Genomic DNA, 17839 nt, shown 5'->3' with positions numbered 1-17839 from the left:
CATTTTGGGGATGAAGTGAAGTTCTCAGGTTAAAACTGCTTTGTAAAGTAAAGCACCCTCTGGATGAGGAGGCCTGAGACTCTTCCTAAAATTCAAAGCAGTGAGCTGGCTGATCAAGATGGTGTCAGGCCAGGAGCTGGAACAGTGGACACCTAGTTTGTGATCATGATAACAAATCTAGATACGTGACCTGGAGTAAGTCCATTGCCTGCACTGAGTGTCGGGTTCCTGATCAGTAATATGGGGATGATAACCATCTGGCAGGGTGTCACAGTGATGTTTGGCTGCCCTAAAGGTCACACACATTGAGCTGTTGCAAAATAGCTGTCCAGCCAGAAATTCCACTTCCCACCGTCTCTTGCCCCTGGGTGGAGCCATGCAACCAGTTCTGCAAAATGGAACTTGAGCTAAAATGATGCGTGTCCTTAAGAAGCAGTAGTGCTTTACCCATTGCCCTTTGTCCGTGTTTTGGAGGTCTTGAGCCCAAGTGGAGGGTGGTGAGACCACAGTGTCCAAGGAGGCTGGGGTCCTTAGCCCCTACATGGAAGTCTGCTCATCAACCAGGAAGACCCACAGCAGTCTGGGATGAGAGCGAGAACTTTCATTAGCGTGTGAAGCCCTGGTGTTGTCGGGTTGGTTTGTTACTGCAGGAAAAGGAATTCCTCAATTCAGTGGATCAAATCCTGGGTGGAGAAGCTCTCTGCAGACTGGGAAGCTCAGGAACAGGGGAGCATTCTTCCAGGAGGACCTCCTAGCTTTCAGGAGATGGCTCCTTCCTCTACTGCAGGAAGAGCACTGTCCAGGGTGAAGGGAACCAGCCAGAGCTGAGGTGGTAGCCAGGAGGACATGTGCACCTCCAAACTGGACACTGGCTCCACTGTGGGAGGCTCCTGGACGTGGGACCCTGTTCTTCAGAGATCCGGAGGTGAATGAGGGGCTGCTTGGTGGTCTGAAGCTTGGCTTGGCGGTGGTAACGGGCTTCAGGGTAAATCTGGTAGAACTCAGCCACTCCTTTACATAAACAGATCCAAGATAGCTTTGGTTTCACTAAACGTTTCCAGCAGATAATTTCTTGTCTCCTTAGAATGGAGGCACTTTCCGTTGAGTAATGGAGACCTATCATGCTTCTTCCCCATCCACTGCTGGCCCCAGCACATCTTCCAGTACAAAGCCCAGAGAACCAGTGGGGCAGCAGCCAAGGCTTCCCAAATCATGGACACCTTCAGAGCCAGTTGGTGTTCCTGCAAACGCAGGCCCAGCAATGTGCTGGGACAGCGCTTTTTTAGCAGATGCATTTCTTCTTTTTCATTCTTTTTAGACAGAGTCTCGCTCTGTTGCTGGAGTGCAGTGGTGCGATCTCAGCTCACTGCAACCTCCACTTCCCCAGTTCAAGTGATTCTCCTGCCTCAGCCTCCTGAGTAGCTGGGATTACAAGTGCGTGCCACCACACCCAGCTAACTTTTTTGTATTTTTAGTAGAGATGGGGTTTCACCATGTTGGCCAGGATGGTCTTGATCTACTGACAAGACCATCAGTGAGTGGGATCCTCCCACCTCAGCCTCCCAAAGTGCTGAGATTACAGGCATGAGCGACCGCACCCAGCCCTAGCAGATGCATTTCTTTCTCCTCCTCCTCATTTAAAAAATTGTGGTGAAATACACATGACAAAATGTATCATTGTAATCATTTTAAGTGCACTGTTCAGTGGAATTGAATACACTCCTAATATTGTGTAACCAACACCACCATCCATCTCCAGAACTCTTTCTCTTGTAAAATGGAAACCCTGTACCAAAAGCTCCCCATTCTTTCCTCCCACAAGCCCCTTGTAACCACCCTTCTACTTTCTGTTTCTATGATTTTTTTTCTTTTTGAGACATGGTCTCACTTTGTCACCCAGCACGGAGTGCAGTGACACAATCACAGTTCACTGCGTCCTGGGCGTCCTCAAACTCCTGGGCCCAAGCAATCCTCCTACCCCAGCCTCCTGAGCAGCCAGGCCTACAGGTGTATGCTACCATGCCTGGCTAATTTTTAACTTTTATTTTTTTATAGAGACAAGGTCTTGCTATGTTGCATAGGCTGCTCTTGAACTCCTGGGCTCAAGTGATCCACCTGCCTCAGCCTCCCAAAGTGCTGGGATTGCAGGCGTAAGCCACTACGCCTGGCCCATCTCTATGACTTTGACTACACTATGTTTCTCATATAAGTGAAATCATCCAGTATTTGTCTTTTTGTGACTTATTTCACTTAGCATAGTGTCCTCAAGGTTCATCCATATTGTAGGATGTGTCAGAAGCCAGAATTTCCTTCCTTTTTGAGGCTGAATAGTATTCCATTGTATGGATAAACCACATTTTCTTAGACATTCGCCTGTCTGTGACCACTTGGGTTGCTTCCATGGTTTAGCTATTGTGGATAATGCTGCTATGGGCATGGTTGTACAAATATCTCTTCAAGACCCTACTTTCAATTCTTTTGGATACATATCCCGAAGGGGAATTGCTGGATCATATGGTCATTCTATTTTTTTTTTTTTGAGACAAGGTCTCACTCTTTCACACAGGCCGGAGGGCAGTGGTACAATCTCAGCTCACTGCAACCTCCACCTCCCAGGTTCAAGTGATCCTCCTGCTTCAGCCTCTCAAGTAGCTGGAACTATAGGTGAATGTCACCATATATGGCTAATTTGCATATTTTTTGTAGAGACATAGTTTCACCATGTTGGCCAGGCTGGTCTCGAACTCCTGACCTCAAGTGATCCACGTGCCTCGGCCTCCCAAAGTGCTAGGATTACAGGTGTGAGCCACCATGCCCAGACCCCACTAAGTCTTGATTAGGGAAGGAGTAGAGATTGCCACCCAGTAGGTGCAAGGATTTCTCTTCCCCTGGGATTAAAGTCATTTTTTGTTGTCCTTGAAGAGGTCACTCTGAGTGTGTATAAGGAACTCCTGGGACAGAGCCGGGGCCCATTTCCCCATTTGTTCAGTGAGGGAGTCATACAGGATGGTTTTTGCTGGACTTTATAGCCCTAAACTGCTGAGGATGATTGGGTTTAAGGGAGACAGAAGAGAAAGGTGAAATCTGTATTCCTGGGAACATGGGAGGCCCTTGGAGGCAGGAGTTGGGGCAGGGGCAGGGGCGGGGGGGTGGCATGGAGTCAGGGGCTGCCAGGGAAAGACAGAGAGCTCCCCATTCACAGGGGAGCTGGAGCTGCTTTCAGAGCTAATGACCTACTTTCAGCTGAGGCCTTGACACTGCTTCCATTCAGAGCCCCTAACCCTGCCACGGAGCCCCTAACCCTGCCTCGGAGCCCCTAACCCTGCCTCGGAGCCCCTAACCCTGCCACGGAGCCCCTAACCCTGCCACGGAGCCCCTAACCCTGCCTCGGAGCCCCTAACCCTGCCTCGGAGCCCCTAACCCTGCCACGGAGCCCCTAACCCTGCCTCGGAGCCCCTAACCCTGCCTCGGAGCCCCTAACCCTGCCTCGGAGCCGCTAACCCTGCCACGGAGCCCCTAATCATGCCTCGGAGTTCCTGGGGAAGAGTGGATCTTCCGGTGGCCTTTCAGCCTCCATCTGTCAACTGTTTCACTGCCACCTGCAAACGCAGCTCAGAGTCAACCCTGCTCTCTCAGTCTTGGGGCCCGTGGTGTTTCCACACCTTCCCTCCAAGAAAAACCCAAACTTTTGAGGATGACCACCTCCTTTTACACTCTTTCCCTTCCTCCTGTGTAGGGCGAACAATGCCTGCACTCTGAAACCTGGGGCTATGCTATGTTACACGGTAAAAAGGAACTAAGGCTAGGTGCAGTGGCTCACACCTGTAATCCTAGCATTTTGGGAGGCCGAGGTGGGCGGATCACTTGAGGTCAAGAGTTTGAGACCAGCCTGGCCAACATAGTGAAACCCAATCTCTATTAAAAATACAAAAATTATCCAGGCGTGATAGCACGCGCCTGTAGTCCCAGCTACATGGGAGGCTGAGGCAGGAGAATCACTTGAACCTGGGAGGTGGAGGTTGCAGTGAGCCGAGATCATGCCACCGCACTCGTGACAGAGAGAGACTGTCGAAAGAAAAAAAGAAAGAAAGAAAAAGAAAGAAAGAAAGAAAGAAAGAAAGAAACAAACAAACAAACAAACAAACAAACAAACAAAGGTTGCAGATGGAATTAAGGTTTCTAACCAGTTGATTTTAAGATAGGGAAATTATCCTGGATTATCTGGTAGACCCAAGGACATCACAAAAGTCCTTAAAAGTAGGAGGCAGAAGTGATGTGACTTGAGAAGACACAACCACAGCTGGCTTTGAAGATGGAAGACGAAGGTCATGAGTCAAGGAATGTGGGTGATTCTCGAAGTTGGGAAAAGCAGGAAAACAGTTTCTCCTCTAGAGCCTCTAAAAGACAACACAGCCCTGCGGACACCTTCCCTTTATAGCCCAGTGAGACCACGTCAGACTTCAGACCTCCAGAACTGTATGATAATCCCGATACTTTGGGAGACCAAGGCGGGAGCATTGCTTGAGCCTAGGAGTTTGAGAAGGGCCTGGGCAACATGGCAAAACCCCGTCTCTACAAAATATTAAAAAATTAGCCGGGCATGGTGGTGTGTGCCTGTGTCCCCAGCTACTCAGGTGGCTGAGGTAGGAGGATAGCTTCAGCCGGGAGGCAGAGGTTCCAGTGAGCCAAGATAGTGCCACTGCACTACAGCATGGGTGACAAAGTGAGACCCTGTCTCTAGAAAGAAAAGAAAAAAAGGAACTATATGAGATGAAATTCATGTTGATTTGACCCACTAAGTGTGTGGTAACTTGTTACAGCAGCATTAAGAATTCAGAAACACAGCCAGGTGTGGTGGCTCACGCCTGTAATCCCAGCACTTTGGGAGGCTGAGATGGGTGGATCACAAGGTCGAGAGTTCGAGTCCAGCCTGACCAACATGGTGAAACCCCTGTCTCTACTAAAAATACAAAAAAAATCAGCTGGGCATAGTGGTATGCACCTGTAGTCCAAGCTATTCAGGAGGCTGAGAGAGGAGCATCGCTTGAACCCGGGATGCAGAGGTTGCAGTGAGTCAAGATCACGACACTGCATTCCAGCCTGGGCGACGAAGCAAGACTCTGTCTCAAAAAAAAAAAAAAAAAAAATCAGAAACTAACACAACATCCATTTGATTTTCTTCTATTAATTCAATTGCAGAAAAGTGTAACACCTTTTACTTAAACTAGCACTTATAGTACACATCCATTTGTAAAAATTGCTTTTGTTTCTTTCTGTCTCTCTACCTAGTGTTCTTACCTTCTTTTTTTTGGAGATGTAGTCTCACTCTGTCACCCAGGCTGGAGTGCACTGGTGTGATCTCAGCTCCAGTGTTCTTGCCTTCTATCTGTGTATGTGGAGAGAGCATGGTGTGAACATTGGTTATTTGTTGGTAGTGGGATTTGGAGTGTTTTTTATTTTTTTGAGTTTACATCTTTGTAGCTGGGTGCAGTGGCTCATGCCTGTAATCCCAGCTTTTTGGGAGGCCAAGGTGGGGCAGATCACCTGAGGTCAGTAGTTTCAGAACAGCCTGGCCAACATGGTGAAACCCCATCTCTACTAAAAATACAAAAATTAGGCTGGATGCTGTGGCTCACGCCTATAATCCAAGCAGTCTGGGAGGCTAAGGAGGGTGGATTACCTGAGGTCACGAGTTTAAGACCAGCCTGGCCAACATGGTGAAACTCCGTCTCTACTAAAAATATGAAAAAACTAGCTGGGCATGATGGCATGTACCTGTAATCCCAGCTACTCAGGAGGCTGAGGCAGGAGAATTGCTTGAACCTGGGAGGCGGAGGTTGCAGTGAGTGGAGATCGCACCACTGCACTTCAACTTGGGTGACAGAACAGGTCTCTGTCTAAAAACAAAACCCACAAATAGTAGCCAGGCATGATGGAGGGCACCTGTAATCCTATCTACTAGGGAGGTTGAGGCAGGAGAATTGCTTGTGGGAGACGGAGGTTGCTGTGAGCCAAGATTGGGCCACTGCACTCCAGCAGCCTAAGTGACAGAGTGAGAGTCCATCTCAACAACCACCACAACAAATAATTGTTATGTTTTTTTACCAAAACAATGAGGTCATGATTACGTATTTTCATTATCAAAGCCTGTGTTGCTACCCATGGCCACCAATGAGTGAGCAACCTGCCCATACCTGATGAGCTCTTCCCAAAGCAAACCACCACAGCCCACAGGCATCCAGCTGCCTCCTACTCTTTCCCCATCTCAGGAAAACAGATAAAATTAATATCTGGCTGGTATGCACTGAATTTTGTCCCCCTCCAATTCATATGTTAAAGTCCCTAGTACCTCAGAATGTGAGTGTATTTGGAGACAGGGCCTTTTAAGAGATGATTACATTAAAATGAGGCTGCCAGGGTGGGCTCCAGTTCAATCTGTCTTATGGCCCTTGTAAGGAGAGGAGATCAGGACACAAACATGTGTGCACCAGGAGGAAGGACCATGTGGACACGGGGAAGTGGTGGCCATCTGCAAACTAAGGAGATGGGCCTCAGAAGAAACCAACCCTGCTGACACCTTGATCTTTGATTTCCAGCCTCCAGACTGTGAGAAAATAAACTGCTGTTGTTTAAGCCACCCCGTCTGTGGTGTTCTGTTGTGGAAATTTTAGCAAGCGAATAGGCTGGCATTATTACCTGTTTTGCTCCAAAGGAACAACTTTTGGCCAGGCGCAGTGGCTCATGCCAGTAGTCCCAGTGGTTTGGTAGGCAGAAGTGGAAGGATCACTTGAAGCCAGGAGTTCGAGACCAGCCTGGCCAACGTGGTAAAACCCCGTCTTTACCAAAAATACAAAAATTAGGCTTGGCATGATGGCTCACACCTGTAATCCAAGCACTTTGGGAGGCCAAGGAGGGTGGATTACCTGAGGTCAGGAGTTCGAGACCAGCCTGACCAACATGGAGGCACATGCTTGTAAAAAAATAATAATAATAAATAAAAACATTAAAATGTGTTCTATTCTGAGAGAGCTGATTTAATTAGTCACAGATACTTCATTTTCGCTGTCTAGTAATCTCCCAACACACCTGTAACCCTGTGACAAGTCAGAATGGCTCTTATGATTCCCCACTGGGCAGAAGAAAAACCGAGTCCCATGGGCAACACATGACTTGGTCAAAGCTACATAGCCAGAATTCAAATCTTCAGACTCCTGAAGCCCTGAGATCAGGAAGCGGTGGAAAGGGAGTCAGGAATTCGGTCTTCTCATCTCTGACATAGTCCATCAAATCACAGTCTTCTGGAAGAATCACATTGGTGTTTGGTCCAGATCTCTAAAATGGCCCCATCCTGTCCTTCAGAGAGTCTTTTATAAGTAATGAAAAGCACACAAGACATTTGCTTAAAAGTTGGTAATATTAATTTTATATATTTTGCCCTCCTCTCCTTCTCTTAGAGACAGGGTCTTGCTCTGTCACCCAGGCTGGAGTGCAGCCGTGCAATCACAACTCACTATAGACTTGAACCCCTGGGCTCAAGCAACAAAAACCATAGAAGAATTTTTTTTTTAACAGTTTCTAATTTTAATTTTACAGACACAAAACCAAATTGGACCCTTCCTGGCTCTTTCCATTAACTCAAGGTTAACAGATGTGTTATTTAAACATTCCTATTAATGGGAATATGGCTCAATTTTAATTTTTTTAAATTTATATATATATGTATATATATATATATATATATATATATATATATATATGAAACTGAGTCTCACTCTGTTTCCAAGGCTGGAGTGCAGTGTCACAGTCTTGGCTCACTGCAACTTCTGCCTCCCAGGTTCAAGTGATTCTCCTGCCTCAGCCTCCTGAGTAGCTGGGATTACAGCAGTGCACCACCATGCCCGGTTAATTTTTGTATTTTTAGTAGAGATGGGGTTTCACTATGTTGGTCAAGATGGTCTCAAACTCTTGACCTCGTGATTCACCCGCCTCTGCCTCTCAAAGTGCAGGGATTACAGGCATGAGCCACTGCGTCCGACTAAATTTATAGTTTTTAAAAATTTTTGTGGAGACAGGGTTTTGCTATATTGTACATGCTGGTCTCAAACTCCTGTGCTCAAGTGATCCTCTTGCCTCAGCCTCCTAAAGTGCTGGGATTACAGGCATGAGCCACCATGCCTGGCCTTGGTTTTATTTTTTATTTATTTCATTTTTTTGAAACAGAGTCTCACTCTGTCACCAAGCTGGAGTGCAGTGGTGCAATCACGGCTCACTGTAACCTCTGCCTCCCAGGTTCAAGTGATTCTCCTGCCTTGGCCTCCTGAATAGTTTGGACTACAGGCACATGCCACCACACCCAGCTAATTTTTGTATTTTTAGTAGAGATGGTGTTTCACCATGTTGGCCACGCTGGTCTCGAACTCCTGGCCTCAAGAGATCCACCCCTTGGTCTCCCAAAGTGCTTGGATTACAGGTGTGAGACCAGCCTGGCCAATATAGTGAAACCCCATCTCTACAAAAAATACAAAAAAAAGAAAAAAAAAAAGATATGCATCCCTGGTGACCCAGAAATTCTATCCCTCCATGCACACTAAGATACAAGGAAATCAGGAAATATACTCAATAATCACCAGGCGATACATGCCCAGTCCTGAAACTCAGCCAATTAACAATGGCCTCCATGAAAATCAGCCAGAGTCAACCAATCAGAGACAACCCCACCCTTCTAGACAACAGCCAATCAGAAACAACCTCACCCTTCTAGACAACAGCCAATCATCGAGCACTCCTTCCGATTGCTGCCATTTTAAAGTCACGCCTTGATAGCTGCCTTACTCCAGTGAGTGGAGGAAGATGCCAGAAGACATCATGGCTTTCCTCTGAATGCTCCCGCTTCTCATTGTGCACCCATCCCTGAAGACCTGGCTTCCCAAAACTTTCCCAAAGGTCTGGCAGTATATTAGAGTATCGTGTCTGACAAGTAAGCACGACTTCTTAGGATTTGTTTATGCATAATGATGTGTAACAGAGCACTGTAAGATGATTAAATTCAATCTTTTCAGTTCTTGTGGTTGCTAGAATCTGCTTTTATTTGTGTATATTTAACTCTCAAACTGATAAGATGTAGGTATAAACTTTGTGATACATTTTCTGAACAGTGGACATTTATTAACGAGAAAAAAGTCCTTTTGAAGCTCTTTGAGTACTATCCAGTGGTTCATTCTATATCAAAAATAGTAGAAAGTCAGATACAAACCAGTACAGTCTAGCTAAGTATAAAGGACATGTGATTTCCCCAACTTGCACCAAAGAAACTGATAAAATAATAAATTTTTGGCCAGGCTCACACCTGTAATCCCAGCATTCTGGGAGGCCGATGCAGGTGGATCACTTGAGCCCAGGAGTTCCAGACCAGCCTGGTTACCATAGTGAAACACCATCTTTCCAAAAATACAAAAAATTAGCCTGGTGTGGTGGTGTGCACCTGGATTCCCAGCTACTTGGGAGGCTGAGGTGGGAGAATTGCTTGAGTCTAGGCCGTCGATGCTGCAGTGAGCTGTGATCACACTGTTGCATTCCAGCCTGGGTGACAGAGCAAGATCCTGTCTCTAAATAAATAAGAATTTTTTTAAAAAAAGGAAAAGACCTGTTAATTAGGCGATTTCAAGTAAAATCCTTTTCAGTTGAGATTTCAGAAAGAATAGAAAATTTTTGCAGAGACTCATTGAATTTGGATCTTATGAGACAAATGTGCTGCTTTTGGTGCTAGAGAGTTTGAATTTTATTGTTGTTTTCCAAAAACTGGCATTTGGTTCCATTTATCTTTCTTTCTTTTCTCTTTTCTTTTTTTCCTTGTCTTTTCTTTTTCATTCTTTCTTTTTTTTTGAGGCAGGGTTTCACTCTGTTGCCCAGGCTGATGTTCAGTGGCACGATCTTGGTGCATTGCAACTTCTGCCTCCTGGTTCAAGCAATTCTTGTGCCTCAGCCTCTGCAGTAGCTGGGACTAAGGTGTGCACCACTACGCCTAGCTAATGTTTGTATTTTTAGTCGAGATGGGGTTTCACCATGTTGGCCAGGCTGGTCTTGATCTCCTGATCCACCTGCCTTGGTGTCCCAAAGTGCTGGGATTACATGGGTGAGCCATCTCACCCAGCCTCCGTTGATTTTCTCTATTGTTTTTGCTTTCAATTTCATTGATTTCTGTTCTTATTTTTAAATTTTTTATTGATTTTTAGACAGGGTCTGATTCTGCCACCCAGCCTGGTGTGTAGTGGCACGATCTCGGTTCACTGCAACCTCGGCCTCCCAGACTCAAGTGATACCTCTGCCTCAGCCTCCCCAGTAGCTAGGCTACAGGCACACACCACCCCACCTGGCTAATTGGCTAATTTTTTTCCTTCTTTTCTTTTCTTGAGATGAAATCTCGCTCTGTCTCCCAGGCTGGAGTGCAGTGGCCCAATCTCTGCTCACTGCAACCTCCGCTTCCCAGGTTAAAGTAATTCTCTCACCTCAGCCTCTCGAGTAGCTGGGATTACAGGCATGTGCTACCACACCCAGCTAATTTTTTTTTTAGATGAAGTCTCACTGTTGTCACCCAGGCTGGAGTGCAATGGCACGATCTCAGCTCACTGCAACCTCGGCTTCCCGGGTTCCAGCAATTCTCCTGCCTCACCCTCACAAGTAGCTGAGATTACAGGCATCAAGTTTTTGTATTTTTAGTAGAGATGGCGTTTCACCGTGTTCACCAGGCTGGTCTTGAATGCCTGGCCTCAAGTGATTCACCCACATTGGCATCCCAAAGTGCTGGGATTACAGGAGTGTGCTACAGTGCCTAGTGCCTGGCCTGGCCACTCTTGTCTTTATTATTTCATTCCTTCAGGTGTAATTTTTAGACTTTCCTAAATTGGAAATTCAGAAAACTGATTTAAGACATTTCTTTTCTCATGTAAGCATTTTATTGCCATCAGTTTTCTTCTGATCACTACTCTAGCTGTATCCCATAAATTTGGATTTGTTGTATTTTCATTTTTATTCAATTCATAATAGTTCTTTAATTTCCCTTGTGATTTCCTCTTTGGCTCATGGGCTATTTAAAAGTGTTTTTTGGCTGGGCATGGTGGCTCACGTCTGTAATAGCAGCACTTTGGGAGGCCGAGGTAGGTAGATCACCTGAGGTCAAGAGTTTTAGACCAGCCTGGCCAACATGGTGAAACCTCATCTCTACTAAAAATACAAAAAGTAGCCGGGCGTGATGGCGAGTGCTTGTAATCCCAGCTACTAGGGAGTCTGAGGCAGGAGAATCACTTGAACCCAGGAGGAGGAGGTTTCCGTTGCAGTGAACCGAGATCATGCCACTGCACTCCAGCCTAGGCAACAGAGCAAAAACTCCATCTCAAAAAAAGAAAAAAGTGTTTTGTTTTTACAAGTACTTTAGGATTTTCCAGATATATTTCTCTTCTTGATTTCTAGTTTAATTCCATTATGGTAAGAGAATATATTTTCTGTGATTTCTGAGCTGTTTGGATGTAAGATTTTAGAATACTTTTCAGGGCTAGTTCTCAGGTTATGAGGCTATTCTTTGAGCATTTTTTTCCCACTTGCTTTGCCTCCATTAACAGCATGTCCTTTAGGTGGTCTCTCCAGGCAGTACAGATGTGTCACCTTCATTTTGTTTGTGTCCAGGCCTCTGAATTGTTTTGTGGTCTACGATGAGTTATGTGGTTTAATGGCAGGCACGGTGGCTCATGCCTGTAATCCCAGCACTTTGGAAGACCAAGGCCAGTGGATCACTTAAGCCGAGGATTCGAGACCAGCCTGGGCAACATGGTGAAATCCCGTCTCTAGAAAAAATTACAAAACTTAGGCGTAGTAGCCTGCTCCAGTAGTCCCAGCTACTGGGGAGGCTGAGGTGGGAGGATTGCTTGAGCTGGGGAGGTGGAGGTTGTAGTGAGCTGAGATCATGCCACTGCACCACAGCCTGGGTTACAGAGTGAGACCCTGCAAAAACTGTACGTGATCTCGGTCCACATTCTAATCTATATCCCAAGTGGTGAGGTCTCTGAGCTGTTTTGGAGTCTGTGTCCAGGGTGTGAGGTATGTGAGCTGTTTGGGATTTGTTTTCCGAGTGCAATGTCCCTGAGATGTTTCAGCTTTTGTGTCCCAGGGTATGAAGTCTCTGAAATGTTTGCAGGATTTTGTGATGAGGATGAGATCTATGAAATGACTGGGAATCTATTAAAATATGTTCCATTATTGAGTTCTCTAAGTTTGTTTTGTGGTCTGTGTTCAGTGTGAATTCCCTGAACTGTTTTGGACTCGGTGTCCCATGGTGTGAGGTCTCTGAGCTCTGTTGTGCTCTGTGTGCAATGATGTGAGGTCCCTGAGCTAGCTGGGTATTTCCAGTGATGAGGTCTCATTCTGTTTCACAGCCAACTGGTACTCCATGGAATAATCGCCTTTATGCATTTGCCCTTAGTTGTTTGCTCCTCCCATTCTTGTGCACACGGGACTGTGCACGTATGTGTGATTATTTCCTTAAAACACATACTTAAAAGTGAAACTGCCAGGCCAAATGAGTCATTTATTCAACAGATTCCCTTTTGAGCACCTACTGTGTGCAGGGCCGTTTCAGGCGGAGACACCCGGGGTCTAGAAATACACATATGCCCCCCTACTAGCTTGGGTTGCTGACATTTCAGTAAGGAGGGGTGTCTGCTTTTTATTTTGATAAATGCTGCCACCCAAAGGCACACTTCCATCAGTGGCCTCGGGGAATGAATGAATACCCATTAATGGGCAGTGGCTTTGCAACAAGGGTTTGGACGCCTGGGCCTTGGCTCTAAACTGGATTATCAGGGTATGGGGCAGGGACGGTGCTCTGGGTTACGTGGGTGGGGGGAGACAGGACTGGAACGTGGGCAGGAGAAAGGCATGAAAGAGAGAGTCCATTTAGTTGTGTTGTTGTGAACCGAAGATTGATTCACTAGACACTGACATATAAGAGTCCTTGTCACACACACAAGGAGAACGTGAGTGGTGGGAATAAAGGGTTAACGACTAGACTGTGCAGCTCCAGGACCATACCACTACGGTGATGGGAGGTACCACAGTGGAGGGGTCGTGTATTTCGGAAGGCACCATTGTACTAGTGAAGACAAGAAAGGTTTCCTCATTCCGCGAGTGGATCGACCTCCACCCTAGACCGAGGAGAGAATGGCTCTGCCTTGACCGACACCGGCGCCGGGCGGACCCGATCTCTGGCCTCAAGAGTCCACCTGTCTAGAAGCCGCCACCACCAAGCTTTTATTAATATATCCGTTCCCACCGGGTTGGCTATACAGATGCTAAGCAACTCCGGGGGTGGGGTGAGGAGGAGGCCGCGGAGCGGTGATTGCTTCCTGGATGAGTTGCATAGGGCGGGACAAAATCCTGTCCTGAGCGCTGATTGGTCACCGCGAGACTGCCTGCCTAAGCTCTTCCAGGGTACCAAGGTTTTCCAGCATCTCTAAGAGGCTGCAAGCCGGGTCCCGGCTCCGCGCTCCCATTGGCTGCTGTTTCGGCGCAGGCGCTATGGTTCCTGGTTTGGCATTCAGGGTTGCCGAGGCAGGGCTTTGGCTACTGGAGACCGTAGGTTCGAATCCCTTCTGGGAACTTCAACTTGTGCACCTGTAAAAGAAGCTGGCATTAATGGCTTGTACTCAAGGGCTGGCACAGAGTGTGTCGGGTAATCTTTTCTATTTTCTTTTACCTATTCTTTCTTTTTTTTAAAACAATGCTTATTGCATTCCATTATATTGATTTCAGGACCCACTCACCGTTCACAACAGCACTGAGAAAAACTCTTCTCCAGGGTCCCTGGCGTTTGTCTTTCAGGCTGCCTGTAGGTCTGAGTCCAGCAGATAAGATTCAAGGTGATCTCATGATTCTCCTCCAGGCCAGCCCCAATCCCCCAGAAGAGGGTGACTTGGAGGCTTCCTGCTCCCTCTGGACTAGGCTTGACTAGGAGTGTGATGGGGTGGGCCGTAAGTGACTAAAGAGAGATGCGTGGTTTCATGCTCTGGGATCCTGAGGGGCTTGTGGCAATTGCAAGGAGATTTTTGAAGGGGGACAAGACTTAAAAGAGTACACTTTTAAATGATGGGATTTTAAACATGAGACAGGGGAGGTGTTTGGCTGGCTAGGTCGGTAGGTAGTAGGAAGAAAGTGGTTCTAAAGTCAAGTCAGCTCATCATAAGGTAGTTATTACACTCTGCAGTTCGGAGGACTGTGTGCAGGATGTGAAGTCTGATTTGTTTTGGAATCTCAGTTCAGAGTATGACTTACAAAAAGACTGTGAAGTCTCTGCTGTTTGAAAATCTGTATCTGAGAGGTTTAGGTGTTTGAGATGTTTGTGGGTCTCTGTCCCAGGGTGGGTGGGTAGGTTTCTTTCTTTTCTTTTTCCTTTTCTTTCTTTCTTTCCTTTCTTTCTTTCTTTTCTTTCTTTCTTTTCTGTTTTTCTGTTTACATTGGTCCATAGTGTCTCAAGGTTTCTAAGCTGTTTATGGATCTTTGTGCCCAGATGTGCAGGGGTTTTTTTTCTTTTTTAGTTGTGTCTTTATATTTGTTTATTTATTTATTTATTTGACAGGATATTGCTCTGACACCCAGGCTGGAGTGCATTGGTGCTGTCTCAGCTCACTGCAGCCTTGACTTGCCAAGCTCAGGTGATTCTCCCACCTCAGCCTCCTAAGTAGCTGTGACTGCAGGTGCATGCCACCATACCTGGCTAATTTTTTTATTTTATTTTTTGTGGAGACAGGACTTTCCATGTTGCCAAGGCTTTTTTGTGTGTTTTTAGAGGCAGGGTCTCTCTCTGTTGCCCAGGCTGGAGTGCAGTGGTATGATCATGGCTCACTTCAGCCTTGACCTCTGGCCCAAACAATCCTCCCACCTTAGCCTCCTTAGTAGCTGGGACGACAGGTGCACATCATCACACCTGGCTAACTTTTGTTTTTTGGTAGGCCTGGTATGGTGGTTCACACCTGTAATCCCAGAACTTTGGGAGGCTGAAGTGGGTGGATCACTTGAGCCCAGGAGTTTGAGAACAGCCTGGCCAACATGACGAAACCCCATCTCTACAAAACAACACAAAAATTAGCCAGGTATGGTGGCACATGCCTGTAGTCCCAGCTATTCAGGAGGTCAACGCTGCAGTGAACTGTGATCGCACCACAGCACTGCAGCCTGGGCAACAGAGCGAGACTGTCAATTTTTTTTTTTGTAGAGACAGGGTCTCCCTCTGTTGCCTAAGCTGGTTTCAAACTCCTGGGCTCAAATGATCCTCCTGACTCAGCCTCTCAAAGTCTTGGGGTTACAGGCATGAACCACTGCACCCAGCTTTTTTTTTTCTTCTTAAAATCGAATTTCATTTTTCTTTTATTGGCATTTCTGTGACTGCTAGAGGGGCTTAACATTGTTTTCTGTGCTTGTTGGCAAGATGTATCTAAGTTTTGTTTTGAGACAGGGTCTCACTGTGTTGCCAAGGCTGAGTATAGTGGCATGCACATGGCTCACTGAAGCCTCGACCTCCTTGGCTCAAACAGTCCTCCTTCCTCAGCCTCCTGATCCTGAGTAGCTGAGACCACAGGCATGTGCCACCACACTCCACTATTTTTTTTTTATTTTTATAAAGACCACGTCTTGCCATGTTGCCCAGGCTGGTCATGAATTCCTGGGCTCAAGGGATCCTTCTGCCTTAGCCTCCCAAAGTGCTGGGATTACAGGCATGAACCACTGCACCTGGCCTTATTTAAGTTTTCTAAATTCCGTTTTATGTCCTCTGATCATTTTTTTTGGCTAAAATTTTTATTTTATTTTTTGGACACAGGGTCTTGTTTTGGCACCCAGGCTGGAGTGCACTGGCATGATCATGGCTCACTGCAGCATTGACCTCCTGGGCTCAAGCGGTCCTCCAACCTCAGCCTCCCAAGCAGGTGGGAACACAGGTGTGTACCACCACCCTTTTCTCATTTTTGTATTTTTGTAGAGAAAGGGTTTCACCATATCGCCCAGGCTGGTCTCCAACTTCTGAGCTCAAGTGATCTACCCACCTCGGCCTCTGAAAGTGCTGGAATTATAGATGTGAGCCACTGCATCTAGCCTTGAACATTTAAAAATTTTTTGGAATATGAAAATAGGCTGAAAAAGAAAAAAAATTAATAAAACATTTTAAAATCATTGTAGACTTACAAAAAATTACAAAAATAGTACAGAGCGTTCTTGTATACTCTTCACCCAGCGTCCCCTAATGTTAATTTACATAATCTTTGTACAGTTTTTAAAACCAGGCAGTGAATGACGTTGTTATTTATGAGCTGTTGTTCGCCTGTTTGGTGTCTGTGTCCAGAGTGTGAAATATCTGAGCCCTTTGGACGCAGAGCTTTCTTGGGTTTTGTCTCATGATGTGATGTCTCTGAACACTTGGTATGTTTTTAGTTGCTAGGTCTTTAATCTTCTTGGTTGTCTTTGTCCCAGAGTATGATGTCTTTGACCTGTTAGTGGTCTCTTTAGGCTTGTCTCTGGGCTGTATGGGCTTCCATGTTCAAGGTGTGAGGTTTCTGAGCACTCTGGAGGACTATGTTCAAAGCTGTCTGTACTGTCAGCTGGTTTTTATTGTCTTCTACCAGAGATTATGAGGTCAGTAAATACTTTTAGGTTCTGTATCCAGGGCAGGGTTACTCAACCTCAGGACTATTGACATTTTGGACCAGAAAATTCTTTGTTATGGAGGGCTATTCTGTGCATTGTAGGATCTATTGTATTAGTTTACTAGGGCTGCTGTCATGACAAAGTACCACAATCTAGGTAGCTTAAATAGCAGAAATGTATTGTCTGTTCTGGAGGCTTGAAGTGTGAGATCAAGTTGTAGGCAGGGTTGGTTCCCTCTCCGGGCTGTGAGGGGAATGTGTGTGCCCTGCATCTTTCCTCACTTCTCATGGCCTGCCCAATCTTTGCTGTTCCCTGGCTTCTGCTGCTTTACCCCATCACTACCTTCATCTCTATCTTGCATTCTCCCTGTGTGTCTTTGTCCAAATTTCCCATTTTTACAAAGACACCAGTGGCGCAGGATTAGGGGCCCAGTTTACTCCAGCATGACCACATTCCAACTTAACTAGTTACATCTGCGACGACCCTCTTTCCAAATAAGGTCACATTCTGAGGTACTGGGGTTTGGGACTTCAACATATGAATTTTGATGGGACACAATTTCACCCATAAGAGACGTTTAGCATGAGAGAAAATGGGAGGGAGGAAGGGAGCAGCCCCTGACACCCAGAAGCAGGCCTGGTCCCCATAGTTAGGCCACGTTGTTCTCCTAACAGACATGAACAATCTCACAGAATACCAGCCTCAGGTAAGGTTAATCTGAGACCATGATAAAATCACAAGAGCTTGGCCAGGTGAGGTGGCTCACGGCTATAATCCTAGCAATTCGGGAGGTTGAGGTGGGCAGATTGCTTGAGCTCAGGAGTTCAAGACCAGCCTGGACAACATGGTGAAACCCTATCTCTACAAAAAATACAAAAATTAGCCAGGCATGGTGGCAGGTGCCTGTAATCCCAGCTCTTTGGGGGGCTGAGGCCAGAGGATTGCTTGAACCCAGAAGTTAGATGCTGCAGTGAGCTGAGATCATGCTACTGCACTACAGCCTGGGGATAAAGTGAGATCCTGTCTCAAAAAAATAATAAAATGAAATAGACAGAGCATAGCCACTTTATAATGTTGTCTAAGCACAAACAAAAATAAGGTCACTGTTTTGCTCATAAAATACCAAACATTCTCCTCTCTTGGTTAAAATGAGTGA

The sequence above is a fragment of the Callithrix jacchus genome, chromosome X, assembly GCF_049354715.1.
Source record: "Callithrix jacchus isolate 240 chromosome X, calJac240_pri, whole genome shotgun sequence".
In the NCBI taxonomy this organism is placed as follows: domain Eukaryota; kingdom Metazoa; phylum Chordata; class Mammalia; order Primates; family Cebidae; genus Callithrix; species Callithrix jacchus.
The sequence above is the reverse complement of the archived record's forward strand: the minus strand, read 5'-3'. Positions refer to the sequence as shown.